Here is a 6411-nt window from a genome sequence, read left to right as displayed (position 1 = left end):
CAGCTTGTTAAGGGGCTGTGAGGGAGAGGTCATGAGGAGAGATGATCTGTAATTAAACTACGACAGCTTGTTAAGGGGCTGTGAGGGAGAGGTCATGAGGAGAGTTGATCTGCAATTAAACTACCACAGCTTGTTAAGGGGCTGTGAGGGAGGTCATGAGGAGAGATGATCTGTAATTAAACTACCACAGCTTGTTAAGGGGGCTGTGAGGGAGGCCATGAGGAGAGATGATCTGTAATTAAACTACCACAGCTTGTTAAGGGGGCTGTGAGGGAGGTCGTGAGGAGAGATGATCTGTAATTAAACTACCACAGCTTGTTAAGGGGGCTGTGAGGGAGGTCATGAGGAGAGTTGAAGGTTTGGAGAAGGGGAGTGTGCGAGAGTAGGAACTTCAAGATATGTTTAGCTACTGGGATTAAAGGTCATATTAGGGTTAGGAACTGAGAGGTTGGAGGTTCATTCTTGACCATGAAGATCTGTTTGAGACTGTGCTCTTAGGCCAGGGTTTAGATGTCAGAGGTTGGAGGTCGGGGTTACCCACATTGAAGATCTGTTTGAGGCTGTGTTCGGAGGGGTGGGCAGACACAGCATGCTGAAGTGGCGGATGAAACGAGGGGTGACCGGTTACGCCCCCCTCCTGGCGGAGGCGCAGGCCGCCGCGATCGTCATGTCCTGCAGAGAGAAAGAGAACGAGAGAGAAGATGTGGAGGAAAGGAGGAGAGTGGGGTTCGAAAGGGAAGATTTGGCACAGAAATTCCTACAACCACATTTTCATATGTATTTCAGCTCTCATATTTTCCATCATTTTAGTTTTCCATCAATATTACATTTGACTTTCAGTTTGAAGCACATCCAACCGGGTCAGCATTTTTAGCTGAGTTAAACTTCAGAGTGAAACCCTGTTTGGATTAGAAAATATTGACATGCCCTTGGTTCTGTATTCCCTGTGTGTGTGTGTGTTTCCCTGTGTGTGTGTTTCCCTGTGTGTGTGTGTGTGTGTGTGTGTTTGCATATGACCTTGTGTGACTACTCTCTCGTGGCTGTCTTGACATGGTTGTCTGTCGTCTGTCTGTCACGTGGTGGAAACACATTTACACCCAGTACACATTCATAACTCAACAAACAGAATAACTGATTCTCTGAATTATTCACTTGTGCACACCCACACACATCCACCCACACCCACACATCCACCCACACAGCCACCCACACAGCCACCCCCACAGATGAATTAGTCCCTAATACGTACAAATTGCACCTTTTAATGTTCTGGGTGCTATCGGAAAGTAATTACCGTTTGCTGACCATTCGCAACAGTAACAGAGAGACTATAACACACATTGTACTGTAGTAGAATAATGTACCCTATCAGCTCCTGGACCTGGGCCTGCAATCTTACATATACATTACGGACCTCAGACCAACCCTCTGTCTGAATACTAAACAAGTGAATGTATTCACTGACCGTGAACAAAAAGTCACTTATTTTTCTCAGACTTAAAAAAACGACTGCAGCAGAATGTTTTACCTAATATCCTCAAGGCCAGACAAGGTGAGACTAGACTCTGTCTACATATTAAACAAGACTGTGTGTGTGTGTGTGTGTGTGTACCTGGATCTCCTTCCAGAAGAACTTCTCTCGGTCGTAGAAGCCGTGGAAGTCCTGGAACTGTCTGAGCAGTTCGATGGGGGGCTGTGAGCCGTAGGTGTCCAACTTAGGCATGTTCAGATCATCCACAAAGATCACTATCTTTCTGTTACCAGGAGCACCTGAGATGAAGAACAATGACAGAGGGAGGTATGGAAGTAGAGATATAAGGAGGGAGGGAAGTATGGAAGTAGAGATATAAGGAGGGAGGGAGGTATGGAAGTAGAGATATAAGGAGGGAGGGAGGTATGGAAGTAGAGATATAAGGAGGGAGGGAGGTAAGGAAGTAGAGATATAAGGAGGGAGGGAGGTAAGAGTAGAGATATAAGGAGGGAGGGAGGTATGGAAGTAGAGATATAAGGAGGAGGGAGGTATGGAAGTAGAGATATAAGGAGGGAGGGAGGTATGGAAGTAGAGATATAAGGAGGGAGGGAGGTAAGGAAGTAGAGATATAAGGAGGAGGGAGGTAAGGAAGTAGAGATATAAGGAGAGGGAGGGAGGTAAGAAGTAGAGATATAAGGAGGAGGGAGGGAGGTATGGAAGTAGATATAAGGAGGGAGGGAGGTAAGGAAGTAGAGATATAAGGAGGAGGAGGTATGGAAGTAGAGATATAAGGAGGGAGGGAAGTATGGAAGTAGAGATATAAGGAGGGAGGGAGGGAGGGAGGTATGGAAGTAGATATATAAGGAGGGAGGGAGGTAAGGAAGTAGAGATATAAGGAGGGAGGGAGGGAGGTATGGAAGTAGATATATAAGGAGGGAGGGAGGTAAGGAAGTAGAGATATAAGGAGGGGAGGGAGGTATGGAAGTAGAGATATAAGGAGGGAGGGAGGTATGGAAGTAGAGATATAAGGAGGGAGGGAGGTATGGAAGTAGAGATATAAGGAGGGAGGGAGGTATGGAAGTAGAGATATAAGGAGGGAGGGAGGTAAGGAAGTAGAGATATAAGGAGGGAGGGAGGTAGGAAGTAGAGATATAAGGAGGGAGGGAGGTAAGGAAGTAGAGATATAAGGAGGGAGGGAGGTATGGAAGTAGAGATATAAGGAGGAGGAGGTATGGAAGTAGAGATATAAGGAGGGAGGGAGGTATGGAAGTAGAGATATAAGGAGGGAGTAAGGAAGTAGAGATATAAGGAGGGAGGGAGGTATGGAAGTAGAGATATAGGAGGGAGGGAGGTATGGAAGTAGAGATATAAGGAGGGAGGGAGGTATGGAAGTAGAGATATAAGGAGGGAGGAGGTAAGGAAGTAGAGATATAAGGAGGGAGGGAGGTAAGGAAGTAGAGATATAAGGAGGGAGGGAGGTAAGGAAGTAGAGATATAAGGAGGGAGGGAGGGAGGTATGGAAGTAGATATATAAGGAGGGAGGGAGGTAAGGAAGTAGAGATATAAGGAGGGAGGGAGGTATGGAAGTAGAGATATAAGGAGGGAGGGAAGTATGGAAGTAGAGATATAAGGAGGGGAGGAGGGAGGGAGGTATGGAAGTAGATATATAAGGAGGAGGAGGTATGGAAGTAGAGATATAAGGAGGGAGGGAGGGAGGTATGGAAGTAGATATATAAGGAGGGAGGGAGGTATGGAAGTAGAGATATAAGGAGGGAGGGAGGTATGGAAGTAGAGATATAAGGAGGGAGGGAGGTATGGAAGTAGAGATATAAGGAGGGAGGGAGGTATGGAAGTAGAGATATAAGGAGGGAGGGAGGTATGGAAGTAGATATATAAGGAGGTATGGAAGTAGAGATATAAGAAGGAGGGAGGAGGGAGGGTATGGAAGTAGAGATATAAGGAGGGAGGGAGGTATGGAAGTAGAGATATAAGGAGGTATGGAAGTAGAGATATAAGGAGGGAGGGAGGGAGGTATGGAAGTAGATATATAAGGAGGGAGGGAGGTATGGAAGTAGAGATATAAGGAGGGAGGGAGGTAAGGAAGTAGAGATATAAGGAGGGAGGGAGGTATGGAAGTAGAGATATAAGGAGGGAGGGAGGTATGGAAGTAGAGATATAAGGAGGGAGGGAGGTAAGGAAGTAGAGATATAAGGAGGGAGGGAGGTAAGGAAGTAGAGATATAAGGAGGGAGGAGGTATGGAAGTAGAGATATAAGGAGGGAGGAGGTATGGAAGTAGAGATATAAGGAGGGAGGAGGTATGGAAGTAGAGATATAAGGAGGGAGGAGGTAAGGAAGTAGAGATATAAGGAGGGGAGGGAGGTATGGAAGTAGAGATATAAGGAGGGAGGGAGGTATGGAAGTAGAGATATAAGGAGGGAGGAGGTATGGAAGTAGAGATATAAGGAGGGAGGGAGGTATGGAAGTAGAGATATAAGGAGGGAGGGAGGTATGGAAGTAGATATATAAAGGGGTATGGAAGTAGAGATATAAGGAGGGAGGGAGGTATGGAAGTAGAGATATAAGGAGGGAGGGAGGTATGGAAGTAGAGATATAAGGGAGGTATGGAAGTAGAGATATAAGGAGGGAGGGAGGTATGGAAGTAGATATATAAGGAGGGAGGGAGGTATGGAAGTAGAGATATAAGGAGGGGAGGGAGGTAAGGAAGTAGAGATATAAGGAGGGAGGGAGGTATGGAAGTAGAGATATAAGGAGGAGGGAGGTATGGAAGTAGAGATATAAGGAGGGAGGGAGGTAAGGAAGTAGAGATATAAGGAGGGAGGGAGGTATGGAAGTAGAGATATAAGGAGGTATGGAAGTAGAGATATAAGGAGGGAGGGAGGGAGGTATGGAAGTAGAGATATAAGGAGGGAGGGAGGTATGGAAGTAGAGATATAAGGAGGTATGGAAGTAGAGATATAAGGAGGGAGGGAGGGAGGTATGGAAGTAGATATAAGGAGGAGGGAGGTATGGAAGTAGAGATATAAGGAGGGAGGGAGGTATGGAAGTAGAGATATAAGGAGGAGGGAGGTATGGAAGTAGAGATATAAGGAGGGAGGGAGGTATGGAAGTAGAGATATAAGGAGGGAGGGAGGTATGGAAGTAGAGATATAAGGAGGGAGGGAGGTATGGGAAGTAGAGATATAAGGAGGGAGGGAGGTATGGAAGTAGAGATATAAGGAGGGAGGGAGGTATGGAAGTAGAGATATAAGGAGGGAGGGAGGTATGGAAGTAGAGATATAAGGAGGGAGGGAGGTATGGAAGTAGATATATAAGGAGGGAGGGAGGTATGGAAGTAGAGATATAAGGAGGGAGGGGAGGTATGGAAGTAGAGATATAAGGAGGAGGGAGGTATGGAAGTAGAGATATAAGGAGGGAGGGAGGTATGGAAGTAGATATATAAGGAGGGAGGGAGGTATGGAAGTAGAGATATAAGGAGGGAGGGAGGTATGGAAGAAAGAGGGGAAGGGATGCCATTACTACCACTTCACTAAGTAGGCCTATCAGTTCATGTGATTTACCACTGATCTGTACCATTGTCTGGGTGATGTAGAACAACCATGTTGTGCTAGGATGCCTACAATATCTCTCTCTCTCTCTATCTCTCAATTTCAATTTAAGGGCTGTATTGGCATGGGAAACGTATGTTAACATTGCCAAAGCAAGTGAAGTAGATAGTAAACAAAAGTGAAATAAACAATAAATATTAACAGAAGTTCCAAAACAATAAAGACATTTCAAATGTCATATTATGTCTATATACAGTGTTGTAACAATGTGCAAATAGTTAAAGTACAAATGGGAAAATAAATAAACATAAATATGGGTTGTATTTACAATGGTGTTTGTTCTTCACTGGTTGACCTTTTCTTGTGGCAACAGGTCACAAATCTTGCTGCTGTGATGGCACAATGTGGTATTTCACCCAGTAGATAAGGGAGTTTATCAAAATTGGGTTTGTTTTCAAATTCTTTGTCGGTCTGTGTAATCTGAGGAAAATATGTGTCTCTAATATGGTCATACATTTGGCAGGAAGTTAGGAAGTGCAGCTCAGTTTCCACCTCATTCTGTGGGCAGTGTGCACATAGCTTGTGCACCAGGTCTGCCTACGGCGGCCTTTCTCAATAGCAAGGCTATGCTCACAGAGTCTCACAGAGCCTGCATATAGTCAAAGCTTTCTCTCTCTCTCTCTTTATGTTATTCTCTCTCTCTCTCTCTTTATGTTATTCTCTCTCTCTCTCTCTCTTTATGTTATTCTCTCTCTCTCTTTATGTTATTCTCTCTCTCTCTTTATGTTATTCTCTCTCTCTCTCTTTATGTTATTCTCTCTCTCTCTCTCTTTATGTTATTCTCTCTCTCTCTCTTTATGTTATTCTCTCTCTCTCTTTATGTTATTCTCTCTCTCTCTCTTTATGTTATTCTCTCTCTCTCTCTCTCTCTCTATGTTATTCTCTCTCTCTCTTTATGTTATTCTCTCTCTCTCTCTCTTTATGTTATTCTCTCTCTCTCTCTCTTTATGTTATTCTCTCTCTCTCTCTCTTTATGTTATTCTCTCACTCTCTTTATGTTATTCTCTCTCTCTCTCTTTATGTTATTCTCTCTCTCTCTCTCTCTCTCTCTCTTTATGTTATTCTCTCTCTCTCTTTATGTTATTCTCTCTCTCTCTTTATGTTATTCTCTCTCTCTCTCTCTCTCTCTTTTATGTTATTCTCTCTCTCTCTTTATGTTATTCTCTCTCTCTCTCTTTATGTTATTCTCTCTCTCTCTCTCTTTATGTTATTCTCTCTCTCTCTCTCTCTCTTTATGTTATTCTCTCTCTCTCTCTCTTTATGTTATTCTCTCTCTCTCTCTCTCTCTCTCTCTCTCTATGTTATTCTCTCTC

General features: G+C 44.1%; 1 long non-coding RNA gene across 1 annotated transcript in view; it reads right to left on the bottom strand.

Moving 5' to 3' along the window:
• Window positions 1-647: 647 nt before the first annotated feature.
• LOC123490701 overlaps window positions 648-6411 on the bottom strand; it is a 7766-nt gene continuing 2002 nt past the window's right edge. The window contains exons 2-3 of the long non-coding RNA XR_006661016.1: window positions 1613-1770; window positions 648-672 (exon numbers count right to left, since the gene is read on the bottom strand). This is a non-coding gene — a long non-coding RNA (uncharacterized LOC123490701). The remainder of the gene's footprint in view (window positions 673-1612; window positions 1771-6411) is intronic.

This window comes from Coregonus clupeaformis, unplaced genomic scaffold (assembly GCF_020615455.1).
Source record: "Coregonus clupeaformis isolate EN_2021a unplaced genomic scaffold, ASM2061545v1 scaf4450, whole genome shotgun sequence".
In the NCBI taxonomy this organism is placed as follows: domain Eukaryota; kingdom Metazoa; phylum Chordata; class Actinopteri; order Salmoniformes; family Salmonidae; genus Coregonus; species Coregonus clupeaformis.
The sequence above is the reverse complement of the archived record's forward strand: the minus strand, read 5'-3'. Positions and strand labels throughout refer to the sequence as shown.